Source organism: Episyrphus balteatus, chromosome 4 (assembly GCF_945859705.1).
Source record: "Episyrphus balteatus chromosome 4, idEpiBalt1.1, whole genome shotgun sequence".
NCBI lineage: Eukaryota > Metazoa > Arthropoda > Insecta > Diptera > Syrphidae > Episyrphus > Episyrphus balteatus.
Genome location: NC_079137.1, coordinates 22,102,945 through 22,123,048, shown reverse-complemented (window position 1 = coordinate 22,123,048; position 20,104 = coordinate 22,102,945). Strand labels below are relative to the sequence as shown.

Genomic DNA, 20,104 nt, shown 5'->3' with positions numbered 1-20,104 from the left:
TGGTATTTTATAGCTCTCTTGGACCTTAAGACTGGGTTCCCTTTTTCAGCGAAGTCAGATCTCATGTAAAAGCATTTGTGTGTATTAGTGAATGTGTTTTGCTCTCTCGCCATCGAATTCTCTGGTTTTTTCCTCTCAGGATGTTGGTTTTCATTCATAGTCTCTTTATGAGATCGCCATCGCACTCACGCGTGCGGGGTGACATCCAAATGGATGTAGGTACATATACATAGATCTTTATATGCATATGGTGTTTGTGGACTAAAACTGGTTTGAAATTCTATATTTTCATGAAAGATTTCTGGAGTGTATACCTATTTATTTTTGAAATGAAAAAGAAACTTTTGTTTTCATGTTGCTGTTGTGGATGGCATTTGAGTTTTCTGTGTATCAGAGAAATTTTTTGCATTATAATAATAATTATAGTTGTTCAGCGGAGAAGCAGGTAGAGGATGTGTTCTGTGGGTGCTTTGATATAATATACTTGACAGCATCCTTTGTTTAGTGTGTATAAAAATATGAGTAGATGCGCAGAAAGATTGATTTTCAGGTTCTTGCTCACTTTTGAGTTGTTCTTCGTTGAGAAATTTTTTGTCTAGCACTCGCGCGTGCCGGCTGACATGAAAATGTATTTACATACATGTATTTAGGTTCTTATGTGTATGTTGTTTGAGGATGGACTTGAGATAAATCTTGTATGACATTATGATCATGGAGAATGCCGCAAAAAGTGTCTCCTGAACTTATTTTTTGAAACTTAGGCCGCATGTGAATTAGACTAAATATTTAGCCGAGAATAAATTTTGATAGTCATGACTGTGTATAAAATTTGGCCTCGAATTAATATAGCTGTGTGAATTTGGATAGACCAAACAAAACAAGATTATTATTTAATTATTTTTATGCAAATATTATGTAAATATAGCAATCCAATTTACTTTCAACACCTTTTTAATAATGATTTTTTTAGAGCAACCAATGCAATGAACTCAGTTCGTAACTGAATCGATTTTGTTTTTTATTTACCTATATACCTACATTATTAGAAAACAAAAATAAGGCAGCATTTATAACTTATAAGTTACTTTTTTTCAACCTTGATATTAATTTTTTAACTATGTAATCAAAGTTTAGGGAAGTTTTCAAAAATAATTTTCAAGCTCAACACTTTGGAAAAAAATGATCTGTTTTTTCAAACTGATATTTTATTTATGAAATCAGATAGGCATCTATATACTACTTTTTTCGTTTCAATTGGAGTTTTTACTTCAGAAAACTAGATCAAAACATAAAAAGCTTCTTCTTCATTCACAAACAAAGAAGACACTGAATTGAAAATCCATTGCAAAACTATTTCTATAAATACCATCAAGGGCATTCTAACCACAAATACACTTATATAACCCTTTACCCATTCCCCCGCGCAAATATAACTATTATACCTAAAATGGCAAAAATTCTCTGTGGTAACCTACAAAAAAAAAAAACCGAATCCGCAACATATAAACAAAGACAATGAAAAATAAAATGCACGACTGGGTCGCACGTACTTGCTCTTGTAGTTCAAAACATCTTTATCTTAAATATTTATTGGAAATTTAAGATTTTGTGAAAAAAAAAAAAAAAAATAAAAACAAAAAAAAAAATCGAAAGTTAAAAAAATTCAATTTTTTAAAATTTTTTTGAAAAACTTATTTTTTTAAATTTTTTTTTACATTTTACACTTCAATACCTATGATGTCTGTAAATTTTGAAAAAATTGACTTATGCTTTGATGAAATATATGAACTTAAAAAACATGTCAATTTTTGAAAAACGGCAACGCCATATTTCCGCTCTTGGCATTTTTTGAGAAAAACTAAAAACGCAGTTTTGTTGGAATCAATAAGAGTACTGCGCACACCAAATTTAAATGAAATCGTTAGAGCCGTTTTCGAGAAATTTGAAATACCTCGAAAACGTTATATGGGAGATATGCGTTAAATTGGAGATATTAAAAAAATAAAAAAAACGGACCTAGGGAATTACGTAAAAATCATCTGTACCAAGTTTCAAGCAAATCCATCCACCCGTTTAGGCCCTAGCTCGATGTACAGATGGACGCACAGACGCACAGACGCACACACGCACAGACCGACGGACGGCATGACGAAAACCACTTTTTTGATCTTCTCCATCATCGTAATGTTGGTTTTGATTAAAACCTCGATTTTTTTTTCTACACGAAACCAATACTTGCCCTATAGAGAAAGTAAAAAAGGACATATGTATGTATTTATATTATATTACCCCGCACGCATCAAGCGCTATTGCATTTATCAAATGGAAAGCCAGTTTTATAAATAAACAAATAACAATTGGAATTTTATTTAAAGGAAATATTAGTTCAGCTCATAACAAAGTTTTTGATTAGAATAATTAATATTGAAAAATAATTTTCTGATATAAAATTATTTACTAACTCAATATATAAAACAAAAAACAAGTAGTTGTAAATAACAAGTAACATATAATAAGTTCTTAACTTCAATACTTTCCCTTGTTACTTGAAAATTACATTTAAGCATCTTGTCCCATTTGTTTGCATAATGTTTTAAGACGATGGCTTGGTAATTTCTTTGTCATTACATCTGCAAGTTGATGTTCAGTTGAAATTTGTTGAACCATAATTTGACCTTCAATAACTTTCTCTCTAATGAAGAAATGTTTTATGGCAATATGTTTCGTCCTGTTTTCATACAACCCCCAAAATCTGCATCACTGTAGCATTCCAGTATTCGTTTTTCTGCATCATTTCGATAAGTTATACCATACTCTAATGTTCCTGCTATGTATCGAAAAACTCTCTTGACTCTTGTAATATCTTCAGGTGATGGATTTTCGAGTGTTCTTGAAAGAAATCCTACACTATATGCAAGATCCGGTCTTATTCCAAGCATTAAATACATTAATCCACCAACGGCTTGTCTGTATGGAAATGTGTTTTTCTCTGTTTCTTCTTTCCCTGATTTGAAAGTTTCAGTATTCTTGATCATAGGAGTTGAAATCGATTTGCACTCAGAAAAATTAAATCTTTCAAGAATTCTTCTAGCATGTGCTGTCTGTTTAATTTTAATGTTTTTATTTTTCAACTCGATTTCTAGTCCCAGAAAATAAACAGCTTCCTTCGAAATGATTTTAAATTCTTGTTTAAGTTCTTTTATGAATAAATCTAGGTCTTTCTTATCTGTGGCCGCAACTAAGCCGTCATCAACATATAAAACGAGAATAAGTTTATTCCCATTTCTTTCTCGAATAAACAAACATGGATCAGCTTCACTTGTTTTGAATCCCAAATTCAAAATAAAGTTTCCAAACCGTTTATTCCAGCACCTTGACGACTTTTTAAGACCATAAAGACTTCTTTTTAGTTTACATACCTTATCTGTGCCATCAGCAAACCCCTCTGGTTGCTTCATGAGTATGACTTCTTCAAGTTCTCCGTATAGAAAGGCTGTTGATACGTCAAATTGCGCAAGGTGCATGCCTTCACTTGCAGCAATACTTAAAATTGACCGTATCGTCCCTAACTTCGCAACAGGACTGAACGTTTGACAGAAGTCAATACCATAACGCTGGCTAAAACCTTTTGCTACTAACCTGGCTTTATATTTGTCGATACTACCATCAGGATTTTTCTTCAGATTGTAAACCCACTTGCAAGGTATAGCTTTTGTTCCTTTCGGTAGTTCGGTTAGTATCCATGTCTGGTTTTCTTTGAGTGATGTAATTTCTCTTTGCATTGCCTTTTTCCACTCATTTTTGTTCTTATTGGTAGTTGCTTCTTGGTAATTTTCAGGACTTTCTAAATTACTTACAAATTCTTCCGCTGACATAACAAAATCATCGAACTTCATTGGTCTCTTCAATTGTGTGCTTTTTCTTAGACTTTCTTTTCCTATTGATGGTTTTTGGATTTCTTCTTCTTCATTGTCTAGATCAGTGTCTTGGCCGGTATAATATTCATCACTTTCTATATCTTCTTCATTGTCAAATTCATTGTCACTGTTGGTTCTATATTCTTCGTTTTCTGTCATAGTTGGTTCTTCATCTATAAATGTATTTTCAGGTTCATCGTCAGATCTTTCTTCTTTAACATCATGTAGGGGTAAATTAACAGTATTCTTACAAATTCTTGGCCTTTCTTGAAATTGGACATCTCTAGATAATATAACTTTATTATCTTCCTTGTTGAATATTCGAAACCGTTCATCACCATCATATCCAACTAGATATCCCTTCACAGCTTTCTTATCCATTTTCTTTCTCTTCTGTAAAGGTACATGCGTAAAACATGTAGACCCAATGATTCTGAGGTGTTTTATTCTAGGTTTCTTTCCCATCCAGAGCTCGTATGGACTTTTTTCTTGAATTGATGATTTGCCGGTTCTGTTCAAAATATATACAGCAGAATTAACTAATTCTGCCCAAATAGCTTCTGGAAATGTAACTTCTGAGTTGGAATATTTGAAAGTTCTTGCCATTTCTATGATAGTTCTGTTTTCTCGTTCACTTCCACCATTTTGCTGAGGTGTATAAGGAGCGGTCAGTCTTTGCACAATGCCATGATCTCGAAGTATGTTTTTGACTTCAGCATTGTCGAACTCACCACCATTGTCACTTAATAATTCTTTGATATTATGACCTAAACCTTTTGCATGTGCTAGCACTTCTTTCAGGGCATCTTTTACGTCTGACTTTCTTTCAATTGCAAAACCATAGCGATATTTTGTGAAACTATCTTGAAACACAACTAAATAACGCTTGTTCTTGAATGAACCACTGAACGGTCCACAAACATCAGTCGACATTAACTCGCCTGGTTGAGTTGCTTTTCTTCGAGTTCCAAAAGATAATCGATGCATCTTCCCATAAATACATGGCTCACAAATAGTATTATCTAGTTTTACATTGATTCCCAACTCTCTTTCTAGTAATGCTTTGACGTGACGTTTGTCTTGGTGACCCCATCTCTCGTGGTAAAGTTGTAATGTTGTGCTTTCATTGACTGCAATGTTTAGACCACATCTTTCTTGAGTTTTGACTGTTCTTATATCTGCTTTATACAATGACCCATTCGTCTTACGATGGCCACATAACAAGACTTGACCATTTACTTCAAGCCAGCATTTTGTAGGCAATGACTTAAATATGCTATTTTGGTTTCTGTCTTGAGATGCTAGTACTGAAAATAAATTTCTAGAAACATTAGGTACATACCATACATCTCTCAATGTAATTTCGATCTCTTCACTATTGACTCGGGACATCATTAGTATGTTTCCTTTGCCAACTGCTTTTAAAGTTTCCTTTCCAGCTGCTTGAATACTGCACGGAGTCTCAAATTCTTTAAACTCGTAGAAGTAATCTGCAGAATTAGTGACATGTTTTGTTGCCCCATTGTCAACCCACCAATCGTTTGAGTTTTCTTCATATGTTAGAACTTCGTTGCAGACTGAAACAAGCGAAGCATTCACACCCTTCGAATCGATCTGGTTGACATATGGCTCTTTACTTCTATTTGGTCTTCCGTCAGATATCCATTTTCTACAATCCCGCAGCAAATGACCTTTTTTCTTGCAGTAATTACATAAATCGTCTTTTCTGGGCCACTTCTTCTTAATATTTATATCATATTTCTTATGAGTTCTTGCTATTAGGGCGTCTTGAGAATCGTCTTCTTGAGTAGTCTTCTGAAAATTTCTCTCGAACAAACATATTTGTGCTGTCAGTTCGTCAAAAGTTTTCTCTTCTTCTTTGGTTAAGAGCATCCAACTTGATTTGAATGACTCATATTTGCTTGGTAAAATGTGTAAAATCTTGCACACTAGCATTAAATCTGGTAATGCGTTATACTTTTTAGCAATAAGACCATTATAAAGCTCATTCCATAAGTTTCTCAACTGAGCAATGTGTGTAGACACATCATCGCCTGTCTTCCAGTTGAAACTAAAAAGATCAGTACAAATTTTGAATAGCTGATCTTTGGAAGACGCTTCAAATTGATTCTTCAATGCATTCCATGCATCGTAGGCCGTTTCCTTGTCCATGATTTTCTGATATACAGCATCAGTTACAGAGCTAGTTATCATAGACTTTGAGTAACTATTTGCTCTTCTGTATAAATCACACTTCGCCTTGTGTTCTTTCTTCTCAGGTTCCGTAGCAGTGGCTGCCAATGCTTCAGGCTTCTCTAATTTGCCATCAATGACGTCAACTGCCCCTTCGTGATAATCAAGAAGATCTCGCATTTTCCGCTTCCATATTGGCCAATCTTGTTCACCAGTTAATAATCTAATATTCTTCATTAGATCCATATCTTTATCTTATATCTTCTTAATTTTTCTTTGAAAATGAATCTTCTTTTTATCGTTACCGAAAAATAATATTTCTTTAAATAATCTGTTTAATATTTATTTATAAAATAGCTGCTGGTCCCATAACCTATTGCATTTATTAAATGGAAAGCCAGTTTTATAAATAAACAAATAACAATTGGAATTTTATTTAAAGGAAATATTAGTTCAGCTCATAACAAAGTTTTTGATTAGAATAATTAATATTGAAGAATAATTTTCTGATATAAAATTATTTACTAACTCAATATATAAAACAAAAAACAAGTAGTTGTAAATAACAAGTAACATATAATAAGTTCTTAACTTCAATAAGCGCGAGTGTAGTATAATAAATAATACAACCCAGAAATCAACCTAAATATGCAAATCAATCATTGTGTACATGTCAAATGTCAATATACATTTTTACACACAAACAAGTGCATATTTACCAATGTACCCACATATCTAATCCTTTACCTATATCCCCGCACGAGCCATGTGAATATTACACAATGCAAAGAACAGAACAACCCTTCAAGCAAGAAAACTGAGTTCAACAAAGAAACTCCGACCTCAGACCGCGAAAATCAGGCTTGCACTCACACACTTGCAACTTTTTGTGTATGAACACAAAGTCGAACGAGAATCGTGGTGAAAAATGAGAAAAGGAAAAGAAAGACAAGGCCAACAAGAGCCAAAGCGTCATTTTGTTATTTTTTGTTGAAGTGTTTGGTCGCGTCGTGTCTCGTGTCGTTGTTTGTATAATGTTAGTTTATTAATTATAAACAATTTTATTAAATTATAAACAATATGGAAAACAAAAAAGGTATGTTTTATATATCGCTCAAAGTGTTTGGGTTAAAATGTTGTTTCTTCTTGTGTTGTAGATGTAATCTCTAATGATGAAGAAAAATCTAGAAGGTGAAACATGCGATTGGGTATCTAAAAAAACACCAACAACAGCAGCAGCATCAAATGAAATAAAATGAAAAAAAATGTATTGTATTTTATATTGTATTTATTGTGAAAATTTCGTTTGCCAAAATAAAATAAAAAATAAAACAGTTTCAGTGAAAAAAAAATAAATCTTGTTCTTTTTTTGGTCGCAAATGCGAAATGTCATCCCTTTCTTATTCCTCTTTCTGGTAGGTTTTCGCTGCTCCGGCTCAGGTCCGCCTTCGGCTCCGTTTTTTCGGAATGGAGATTTTCACCACACCAATACATATGCAATCGACTTCGCGGTGATTATAATTTCCATACTAATTTGAGCCGCCTTCGGACCAGTTTCTGATCCGAAGTCGGACTCAGCTCCGCCTCAGGCGGAGCGGATTCGGACCGAGGTCGGACCTGTTTGCTTGAAGGGAAAAAACCCAAAAATGTCATCTCGCACGCGCGAGTGCGATATTATAAACACGAAATTAATTGTTAGGAAAAACCCAAGAGTCAACAAGAACAAAACAACCCTTTTTGAAAACCAAAGATAATGATCTTGCAAAAAATATCTACTATCTACCATCTACCTACTCTCTGCAGCATCTTCATAATTTCATGAATGATTTCTGCCTGCCGGAGTGAGAAAATAGGAAACAAAAAAAAAGTATTATGTAAACACAAAAAAAAAACAAAATATAACGAGAAAATGAGAGCGCAAGAGCAAGTTTTTTTTTTCAATAAATAGAAAAGAACAGAAAGAAAGAGTTTATCAGCGCCAGCTTATGCAGTGGCATTCTCTTGAACTAAATTTGTATGTGTGCGTGATTAATGGAATTTTCAAAGTAAAAAAGCTAAAATAGACACTTTTTCAACAGTTTATATTAAAAATACTGTGAACCAGTGTTGCCGGAGAGAAATATTAGAAGGTAGTACGGCAGAAAAAAAAGGGGAGTATTTTGAACAGAATAGGAGTACAGCCATTTTATTGTCTTGAAATTTTTTTTTAGTTTTATTTAAAAAAAATATATTAAGTTAAACATAAAAAACAAAACATAAATAAATAAATTATTAATTCAAATAACAAAAGTAATAAAATATCTGTCTTATGGTAGATAGCTTAATTTATAGTAATATTATTTTTTTAGAATAAAAATTAGGAACTTAGATATTGTAATCACAAGATATGTATTAAATACATTAAATAGAAGTGGTTTTGCAAAAATCAAGGTATTTTGATTATATGGTAAGTATAAAATGATATAAGAAAAAAACAAATATTATTTTTTATACGCTTTTAAAAGTTGTTTTGAAGGATTCCATTTGTGGCAATCAACTCTATTTAACAATTCCTTGCAACTCATAATTGCATTTATTGTATTTACTTCCAATCTGTTTCGTTTTTTATCTTTGATGATAAAGAGTTGGGAAAAAACTCGTTTTGCCGCTGCGCTGCTGTGCGGAAGACTTAATAAAGCACTAACAAAATCCTTTGTCAGAGGAAAAGTGTTTCATTAAGTGCATTTTAAAAAAAAAATATTTCTGACCAAAATTTTTCTATTTCTAATGAATTCGAAGAAATTATTGAAGTTGCACTTTCTGCTAAATTTAAAGGGTCAATGCCTTGAATATGTTTCAGAATTTCGTCATAGAAATTGATTCGCTGTGAAATTTGAGCACACAGGGTCTTATAATATTCTCGGCAAACACCTTTAAACTCAATTACATATTTCATTTATTTCAATTTTGTTTGTTTTAATAAAAAGTTCAGTTTTAGCCCCAACGTATACAGAGTTAAGTTTTTTTAAATAAATGTCAGAAAAATTCGGATTAGAGAGAAACTCGTCGCTTAACACATCCGATTTGATAAAATTTTGTAAAATAGTTTTATAGAACGTTTTTACGTGTGGCAAAAATTTATGAATCCGGACGGACTGAGATTGAAATTCTAAGTTTAGCTGCTTAGTCAACTGGAGAACATAGGATAGAAATAATAAATACAATTTTGTGGTATCATTTAGTTCTTCTTGAATCTTGTGAACATGATCTAGATTGTTGTCAGAAGATTCAAAAGAATTCTCCAAAAAATAATGTAATAATGCAGGCCACTGTTCTAGCGTTCTTGCCACAACCTGTTCAAGAGCTAACCACCGAGTAAAAATTCCCTTTGAAGGTAAAAGTGCTGCCAAATTTGCATTAAATTCAAAGTAAATTAAATTTATTTAGGCTGACATTACACTTTGCTACAAGTGTAAAATATTTTATGTCATTAAAAAAAATAGGAGTACGAATGTGAAAGGAAGAGTACGGGAGTACGGAGGTGCTGAAAGTAGCACAATACTCCTATGGGAGTACTTTCGGCAACACTGCTGTGAACAAATATATATATTTTTTTTTTTGAAACTGATTTGAAATATAATGAAAAAAAATAATAAAAATAAATTGTGGATGCTTTGACTGCCCTTCCTCAAAAAAAGGATGCAAATATTGGTTTATTAAAATCAAATTTTTAGTGTGTAAATAAAAAAAATATTTTTTTTGGCAAACTGGATGCATGAAAAACTTTATTAACTTCCCTTTACAAAATTCAAAAATATTTTTAAAAATAATCACGCTTTGCCCCACGACTAAAATGCTAAAAAAGTATATGTTGACATTTTTCCTTCAAATTAACCGTTCAAACTAACGTCAAATTAAAATTTAGTAATTGTTTTGGATTCTCCTAATTCCACTTTATTATTTTGTTTTTGTTTCATCTAAAAACACTAATAAATGGTAAAGTTATTTTAAGAAGAGTGAGTAAAAAAACATGAAAGCTTTTTTTCTAATAAAAAAAAAAAAAAAAACTGTTACACCTACTGCATGAAAACACATTTGATCATTATAAAAAAAAAAACAAAAACAAAAAAGTTTATAAACAACGGTGCCCCAACCAAAATTCTGATTCAATATAAATTTGCAGGAAAAAAATCATTTTCGACCCTTATAAAAATCGCACAAGAAATGTTTCTAAAATTTAAATGATGCAAAAATATTCGTACGTTTATTACCTTTTCAAAAAAGTACGTAAGTAGTAGTAAGTAAAAGATAATCTTATGAAACGTACTTTTTTGAAAAGGTAATAAACGTACGAATATGTTTGCATCATTTAAATTTTAGAAACATTTCTTGTGCGATTTTTATAAGGGCCGAAAATGATTTTTTTTCCTGCAAATTTAGATTGAATCAGAATTTTGGTTGGGGCATCGTTGTTTATAAACTTTTTATTTTTTTTTTGTTTTATAATGATCAAATGTGTTTTCACGCAGTACGTGAAACAGATTTTTTTTTTTTTTTTTTTATTATAAAAAAAAGCTTCGTTAATTTGTTGTAATTTCATGTTTTTTTACTCACTCTTCTTAGAATAACTTTACCGTTTATTAGTGTTTTTAGATGAAACAAAAAGAAAATAATAAAGTGAATCGGTGATTGTTAAAACAACATAAGTAACATTTTTATTTTTTTTCAGGAGAGACAAAAAACTCTGTATTTTTGACGACGCGGCCGCATTGACAATTTTAGCTTTAAATTCGGTTTAGAGGCCTTGTTGGGAGTTGAAACTAACTAAAAGTTTTAAAAAAATATCCTTATCAAAGAAGATTTAACAAAAAATAAATATTTTTATAGGGTAAATTAGGGCATTATGGCATACCTAAGCATAAACTCAAATAACTTTACTACGGACAACAATTTTTATTTCAATCATTTTTTTTAATTAAATTTCATAAAAACATAACGTAAATAAATTATTTAAGAATAAAAATTCAAGCTTTTTAATACAAAATAAATTAAATTAAAAATAGTCCAAAAAAAAAAACCATATTGCCCTATTTACGGGCAATATGGCGAACCCCATTTACTTCGGAGCCCTTTACTTTTTTTACGTATATTCGCCATTTCTGAAATATAATATTGTAAATAACTTTCATAAAATTAACGTTAAATTGAGGTTAATTTGAAATTTAAAAAAATGCAGAGACATTATGTAAGTTACTTTTGAAATTAGTTTTACATAAGGGCATTATGGCGCAGTCAACTATAATGTAGCGCCATAATGCCCCTATTGCATCTGCGCCATATTGCAAAATATACACATATTCACAAAACACCAAAAACCAAACACAATTCTTACTTCATTTAAAATATAATATAACCAAACCAAAACTGTACTCTGCATTCCACTCTTCACAACAAACACGTGCACTTTATAGTTACCGAGATACACGCGAACAAAAACAAAGCGATATTATATTGGAACCCAGAACCGGTATATTTTTTTTGTTTTCTTTTTTGTTTGGCACAAAAATAATAGCACTGACCTGCGATTTTCACAAGGCTAATGTTCGACGAAGACCAAAGTTTCTGCATTGGTTTTATTTAAAAACGAGTATTGGAAGTATGGTAGTTGAGAGGTGCGCCATAATGCCCGGTGGCCATAATGGCCGAAGTTACCCTATGTTGTTTTAACACCCAACGTTTTGTTGGGAGTCAAAACCACTTAATTACTTGGAAATAATGTTGTTTTGACACTCATTTTACATCCAAAGTATTAGCAAATTTAATGGAAATGAATAAAAGACCATCATAATTCAGCAATTTTATTAATACAAACATTAAAAAACATGAACATTAAACAAATAGGCGAAAGTGGACGTTCCACGGCCAGCAATGAATTTGTTATTTTTTGAGGTAGTTAAGTCTTACATTGTGCAAAAGTTTTATCCTTGTGACGTAGGTACTTCAAAATAGTATAAAATGCATTTTTGCATTTAACACTTTTTATTGATTGTCTCATTGAATTTTAATATTTATTTGAAGTGAAGTGACCTTGATTTTGAATATCAAACCAATAGAACCCAAACTAGAAGCCTTTAAGACAAGATTTACGAATTTTGTTTTTAGTTTGCATTTCCAATTCTTTGCTGGTATTAATAGCTTGAAAACTCTAGAACAAAATGTCGAAGTTAATGGCTCAGGGAAAATAACAGACCATCATATTTTATATTCAAAATAAAAATTAAATTCAATATGTCCTTCACACATTGCAATATGCATTACCAATACTAATATTGCAATATCTTACATTCTTAATCCAAATGCAGAGAAAAATTCATAGTAAAACTTTTTCCTAAGATATTGTTTTTTTTTCATTTGGTACCAATTTAATTTATCAACAAGAACATTTTGAAAGATGCAATTCCATTCAAATGACCGCGAACAACTGACTGACACTAAATCATCGAAAAACTGTAAGAAACAACAGTTTACTTACTTCGTTTTTCCAGCGTTTAATGTAAAAAAACAAATTAATATGAAGTACTTAAGGTGTTTAAACACTCAATTTCAAAATTGGCAGAAGAGATATGTTGTTTTAGCACTAAATGCGTATTTTAACCTCGAAATTTTATATGATCCAAACATCAAATCATGTTGATTTTGCTCTCGACGCTAGCTCTACCCATAAGCAATGCAAAACAGTTATAAAAGTGGTTTCAAAAAATTTGTCACTTATGTTGTTTTAACAATCACCGATTCAAGTGAAATTAGGAGAATCCAATAAAATTTCTAAAATTTAATTTGAAGTTAGTTTAAATGGTTAATTTGAAGGAAAGGTGTCAAAATGCACTATTTTAGCATTTTAGTCGTGGGGCAAAGCGTGATTATTTTTTAAAATGTTTTTGTATTTTTTAATGAGAAATTAATAAAGTTGTTCATGCAGCCAGTTTGCCAAAAAAAAATATTTTTTTTATTTACACACTAAAAATTTGATTTTAATAAACCAATATTTGCATTCTGTTTTTGAGGAAGGGGCAGTCAAAGCATCCACAATTTATTTTTATTATTTTTTTTCATTATAACTCAAATCAGTTTCAAAAAAAAAATACATATTTTTGCTCACAGTATTTTTAATATAAATTGTTGAAAAAGTGTCTATTTTAGCATTTTTACTTTGAAAATTCCATTAATCACGCACACATGCAAATTTAGTTCAAAAGAATGCCACTGCGTAAGCTGGCGCTGATGAACTCTTTCCTTCTGTTCTTTTCTATTTATTGAAAAAGAAACTTGCTCTTGCGCTCTCATTTTCTCGTTATATATTGTTTTTTTTTTTTTTTGTGTTTACATAATACTTTTTTTTTGTTTCCTATTTCCTCACTCAGGCAGGCAGAAATCATTCATGAAATTATGAAGATGCTGCAGAGAGTAGGTAGATAGTAGATATTTTTTGCAAGATCATTATCTTTGGTTTTCAAAAAGGGTTGTTTTGTTCTTGTTGACTCTTGGGTTTTTCCTAACAATTCATTTCGTGTTTATAATATCGCACTCGCGCGTGCGAGTTAACATTTTTGGGTTTTTTGTTCTGTTCTTTGCATTATGTAATATTCACATGGCTCGTTCGGGGATATAGGTAAAGGATTAGATATGTGGGTACATTGGTAAATATGCACTTGTTTGTGTGTAAAAATGTGTATTGACATGTACACAATGATTGATTTGCATATTTAGGTTGATTTCTGGGTTGTATTATTCATTATACTACACTCGCGCTTGATGCGTGCGGGGTAATATAATATTTTTTCATTGGCTTTGTTTATATGTTGCGGATTCGGTTTTTTTTTTTGTAGGTTATCACAGAGAATTTTTGCCATTTTAGGTATAATAGTTATATTTGCGCGGGGGAATGGGTAAAGGGTTATATAAGTGTATTTGTGGTTAGAATGCACTTGATGGTATTTATAGAAATAGTTTTGCAATGGATTTTCAATTCAGTGTCTTCTTTGTTTGTGAATGAAGAAGAAGCTTTTTATGTTTTGATCTAGTTTTCTGAAGTAAAAACTCCAATTGAAACGAAAAAAGTAGTATGTAAAATAAAATATCAGTTTGAAAAAACAGATCATTTTTTTTTAAAGTGTTGAGCTTGAAAATTATTTTTGAAAACTTCCCTTAACTTTGATTACATAGTTGAAAAATTAATATCAAGGTTGAAAAAAAGTAACTTATAAGTTATAAATGCTGCCTTATTTTTGTTTTCAAATAATGTAGGTATATATAGGTAAATAAAAAACAAAATCGATTCAGTTACGAACTGAATTCATTGCATTGGTTGCTCTAAAAAAATCATTATTAAAAAGGTGTTGAAAGTAAATTGGATTGCTATACCAACATATTTGCATAAAAATAATTAGGTAATAATCTTGTTTCGTTTGGTCTATCCAAATTCACACTATATTTATTCAAGGCCAAATTTTATACACAGTCATAAATATCAAAATTTATTCTCGGCTAAATATTTAGTCTAATTCACATGCGGCCTAAGTTTCAATAAATAAGTTCAGGAGACACTTTTTGCGGCATTCTCCATGATCATAATGTCATACAAGATTTATCTCTAGTCCATCCTCAAACAACATACACATAAGAACCTAAATACATGTATGTAAATACATTTTCATGTCAGCCGGCACGCGCGAGTGCAAGACAAAAAATTTCTCAACGAAGAACAACTCAAAAGTGAGCAAGAACCTGAAAATCAATCCTGCGCATCTACTCATATTTTTATACACACTACACAAATGATACTGTCAAGTATATTATATCAATGCACCCACATAATACATCCTCTACCTGCTTCTCCACTGAACAACTATAATTATTATTATAATGCAAAAAATTTCTCTGATACACAAAAAACTCAAATGCCATTCACAACAGCAACATGAAAACAAGTTTCTTTTTCATTTCAAAAATAAATAGGTATACACTCCAGAAATCTTTCATGAAAATATAGAATTTCAAACCAGTTTTAGTCCACAAACACCATATCCATATAAAGATCTATGTAGTATAACTACATCCATTTGCATGTCCCCCCGCACGCGTGAGTGCGATGGCGATCTCACAAAGAGACAATGAATGAAAACCATAAACAAAAAATACCAAGACTGGAAACTTTCGTACGTTTTTCCCCCCAAAACCCTTTTGTGTACAGTGCTGTCTGTGAATATATGTGAAAGCCACCACGTTGGTAAATGACGTTAACACGCACACATTTATAGATCCACGACATTCACCACACATTTGACACGAACACAACGATAGGTTCACGACATTCACCACACCTCGCAGCTTGTAGGCAAACGTCAGTTGACCGCCGAGTTTCCAGTCTTGGTATTTTTTGTTTATGACCATAACCAACATCCTGAGAGTAAAAAACCAGAGAATTCGATGGCGAGAGAGCGAAACACATTCACTAATAAACACAAATGCTTTTACATGAGATCTGACTTCGCTGAAAAAGGGAACCCAGTCTTTAAACAAAAATGTGCGCACCCCACGACACGTCCGTTCTCGGCCACGACTTTCTCTTCCAATATAATCTGTTAATGTGCATTTGAAGGGCAAAACGTGAAGCAACAAATTCGAGATTAGGCTAACAAATTAGCAACAAAATAGCAACAAATTCCTGCATACTTACATTTTTTAAATTTTGAATTTTAATTTGTGGCGTACCCAGCTTGACGTCAAGCTGGGTACGATTTAAGGGGTAAGGGCAGGAGCAACAAATTCGAGATTTTGGTAACAAATTAGCAACAAATTCCTGCATACTCAGATTTTGGATTTTCGGTTGTGGCGGACGGTTGACGGACCTCAATTTCATGGGATTTTTTTTGATAAAAACTGACTTTTTGCTTTGAAATAATTAATTTTCTCAAAGACTTTGGCAAATAAGAACTTTAAACTTTTGCTATTTAACTTTCAACAACAAGAGCTATTGAATGAAGGAATAATAACTTTATATTTAAATGTTGAACTTAAAAAAAATAAGTCAATTTTTTTTTTCAAAACTTCTATTAAAAAAAGTTCTTCGAAAATGAAATACTTTTTAATTTTTTTCATAAACTGTAATACATATTGACATTTCCTTTTATAATTTCAAATCATAATAAATGTGGCCAAACATTTTTTAAAATAAATGCATTTTATATCACGAAAAAGTTTTAAATTTTTCAATAATTTTTTTTTTTCAAAAATCTGAGTTTAATTACCATTTTTTCAAAAACCGTTCCTTCAATTTACTTAATTTTACAAATATGAATAAGCTTCTAGCTTTTTAAAATGTATATTTAAATATTGTAGGTGTCGCCCTTGTGTTCAAATATTTTTTTTTGTGCCTAAACGATGGAAGATTGTCCTTCACTCCCATATAGTTGTTTTCCTTTAATTGCCTTAACAATCTTTTGCTTATGAAATTTAAGCAACATTTTTGAAACAAAAATGTATTTGTTCACAAAAAACTTCAATTTATTTTAAAAAGTAAAAACGTCAACAGCAGCAATTTTTAATTTATAGACTTAAAAGTATTTTTAATTACCGACGTTTGAAGAATAAGGACATCAAAATCAGAGCTGTTCGCCTGGGTTCCCTAATATTTTTGAGCTTTAGTTACTCCACTAAGGGCCAATTTATTGAGCCTCCATTAAATTTTGAAATTTATCGCTTTAGTTAACGGCCTCGTTAAACTATTGTCGCCTTTAAGTATACATCACTAAAAATTCATTTAATTCACTCTTCTTTAGTTAAAGTCCTTACTTTTAATGGAAACTTTAAATTTAAAACTCTGTTAAAAATATCCTAGGGATTTTTTAATTTTGTTTGAAAAATAATCTGTCAAAAGCTACAATTTTGTCAAATCAAATAGATTTGAATTGGAAGAAAAACCAAAAAACTATGACCCGTAAGTATTTTGCAGCTGAAAACGCCAGAAAATGCAAGAGATTAACGATATACCAGTGGTAACCAAAGAATGCTACAACCTACAATTGAAACCATGAGAAGAAGAAGGACATAGAGAAAAATAGACCACATAAAATAGAACAAAAACAATAAGATTTCTCTATGGTTTTCATCCAAGAAGGAAACCTTATTAAAACAATCGGGTTTTCCTTATTGTTTTAAAATCTGCAAAAAAATAAAAAAAACGATGACCAGGCTGGGAATCGAACTTTTTTTTTCCTTAAAAAAACCTTATTAATCGTTGATTTTAATAAGATTTCCTTATGAAATGTATGGAAGGTAAAACAATATAGCAATCTGTTAGTTTTTAGCGGGTCATATTTTTCTCTGTGGAGTTAAGTGAAATTTTTAATTTTTTCCATCGGTGTCAAATAACAACTTAAATTTAAGTGTTATCGGCATTCATCTCGTGTCATTGGTTTAGAAGTAAGCTTTATATCTCTTCAGGGCCCAACCCATAGAATCCGTTGCGTCCGTTGCGTCGAAGTTTTTGACTGACAGCTCGATAAAATACACACGTTCTTAAGGGCCCAACCCATAGAATCAGTTGCGTCCGTTGCGTCGAAGTTTTTGACTGACAGCTCGATAAAATACACACGTTCTTATGGGAAGTCCGTCTCCGTCCGATCCGTCGCTTCCCATAAGAACGTGTGTATTTTATTTTAAAACTTCGACGCAACGGACGCAACGGATTCTATGGGTTGGGCCCTTTCTTCTCATGGCTTCAATTGCAATGTTATGTATGTTATGTATGTATTATGCAGCATCTCAAAAATGATTAGTTTTGAAGTGGAGAATATAATCTAGTTGATCTAGTAGGTATTATCTGTGCGAAGTAGACAAGAAATGCATTAATTTCTTTGAATTTTGTTCTTTTTTATGGTACAAATGCATGTGTGTATACCTACAAAAAATTCTAGTCTGGACTTTTTTCATAATTGTGATGTTTTTTTAATAATTTTTTAGCTCATTTGACATTTTTCAAATAAAATAATAATTCAAATAAAAAAAATTAATGAAATGACATTTGACACTAATGGATAGTGAATAAATAGAAATTCTGTTTAAAACCTCCATTAGCTCTAAAAATCCCTCTTAAAAGGTCGAATTTGGTGTTTTAACTAAAACTACTTTTAAATTTAATGCTCAATTAGTTAATGATGCCAAACTTCAAAAAAATCCTTAAAAAAAAACTGAATTAAACGAAATTGGTTTTTAATTTTAAAATTCCCTTTTTTAATGGCGATTTAAATTTAATGGAGAGTCAATAAATTGGGCCTACATTAAATTTTTAAGTTTTTTAGTTTATCTGATCGATTGATTTCTTTTAGTTTTTATACACTTTTTGATCACTAACACTCTACTTGAAGAAGAAACGCAAACTGAAATATTGGATCGAAAACTGAAGTTGCTATTGCTTATTTACCATGTTTACTTATAAAATCATTCATCAATAATATGATGAATTTCATAAATCTGACGAAATTCTTCATCAATATAATGAATTTCATAAATGTGACAAAATCGATCATCAATATGATGAACTTTTGTAAGTAATGCAAATGCACAAAACGTTAGTTAATCAGCCCTATCGGCAATAAAGTTTCCCTGGAAAAATTTCTCTATTTCGAAAAATCGGTATCGGCAAAACTTTTTCCATGGAAAAACTTCCTAGGAAAATATTCCCCTACAAAAATACCTATCGGGAATGAAGTTTCTCCCCCGAAGTATTTCTGTCGTTGCTTTGATAGGGAACAGATCTTTTGAAGCTAAAATGTAAGTGTTTTTCTTTCAAAATAGAGTATTAATTTGCAGCAATTTATTGTATTTGCTTATTTATCATCCTAAACAAAAAAACATAGCTTAAAAAACCACGGATGAAGAGTTGGAATTTTTAATGTCTGTGGGCGACGACTCCAGGCAAATAATGGAATAATTAGTGACTCTCATTAAAATAACAGCTAATTCCATGTCCATCTAAAGAAACACACAAAAAGCACTAATCAATTTAAAAAAAAAAAAGAGAACTTGAGTCGCCGCGAAATTTGTGATACTGTTTGGTACGTAATAAAAAAAAACTTATTAAATAAAAAGCAAACAATCAAAATCAACCAAATGTATATATTTTATATACTCATACTAACTATTAAACATTTTAATTGTTGTACTTTTTACTTTTTGTACCAAATACAATCAAATTAGAGCTGTCAAAATTTTCGAAGACATATGTTCGAAGGTTTTTTTGTTTTGTTAAGTTGGCTGTACTTCTTTCCCGAAAACGAAATTCCGATGGAGATTCCCGATAAGGAGAAAAATTCCCGGGAAAGAAAACCTACTCCCGGGGAAATTTCTCACGTGAGATTGCCGATAGGGCTGAATTTGAAGAACATGTGAAACATAAGGGCCCAACCCAAAATAGCCGTTGAATGCGTTGCATCAATCAATCCGTTGAAGTTAAAGGATGGGACAGAAAGGGGTGACCCATAGAATACGTTGCATGAAGGATTGCTTTTTGACAGCTCACTTCAAATTCCAAGGTGTATTCGATATTTTATCGCCGAATGTGCACTATAATAAAGTTCTGATGCTAAAAATTGTTAACTACACTGTGTTACAAAGTAAAAATCATGTTAATTACTTTGGAAGTGCCTAGCAGAGGTTTTAAGTATTTCTGAGTACATCATATTTCGTCACTTGAAATTTTTCATAGACACTCGAAATTTCAAGTTATCGTCAAAAACCGTTTTTCAATTTTTTCACATTTCAACGATTTTTTACAGTTCTCTATGTCTACTCCTCTGTGCTACGTAGTTCTATGTTATAAGTTCTTTCTGTGTGTCTATCTGTCTCTCTCTTGTGTCATTGTCTTGATTTGTCTCAGCCAAATGGCCTCAGTTGCCGGTGCTGTTAAGTGTCTGTACTTCGTACATTTATGTGCGTTGTACAGTATATATAGTAAT

The 20,104-nt window shown here is 31.5% G+C and overlaps 1 protein-coding gene and 1 long non-coding RNA gene across 2 annotated transcripts in view; both read left to right on the top strand.

Annotated features, from left to right (window-relative positions):
- Window positions 1-20,104, top strand: part of LOC129918437 (DNA repair endonuclease XPF) — a 199,508-nt gene that overhangs the window by 141,902 nt on the left and 37,502 nt on the right. The window lies entirely within an intron of this gene.
- Window positions 1,708-7,466, top strand: LOC129918449 (uncharacterized). The gene is made up of 2 exons (XR_008772959.1): window positions 1,708-7,206; window positions 7,268-7,466. It is a non-coding gene; the product is annotated as an uncharacterized LOC129918449 (long non-coding RNA).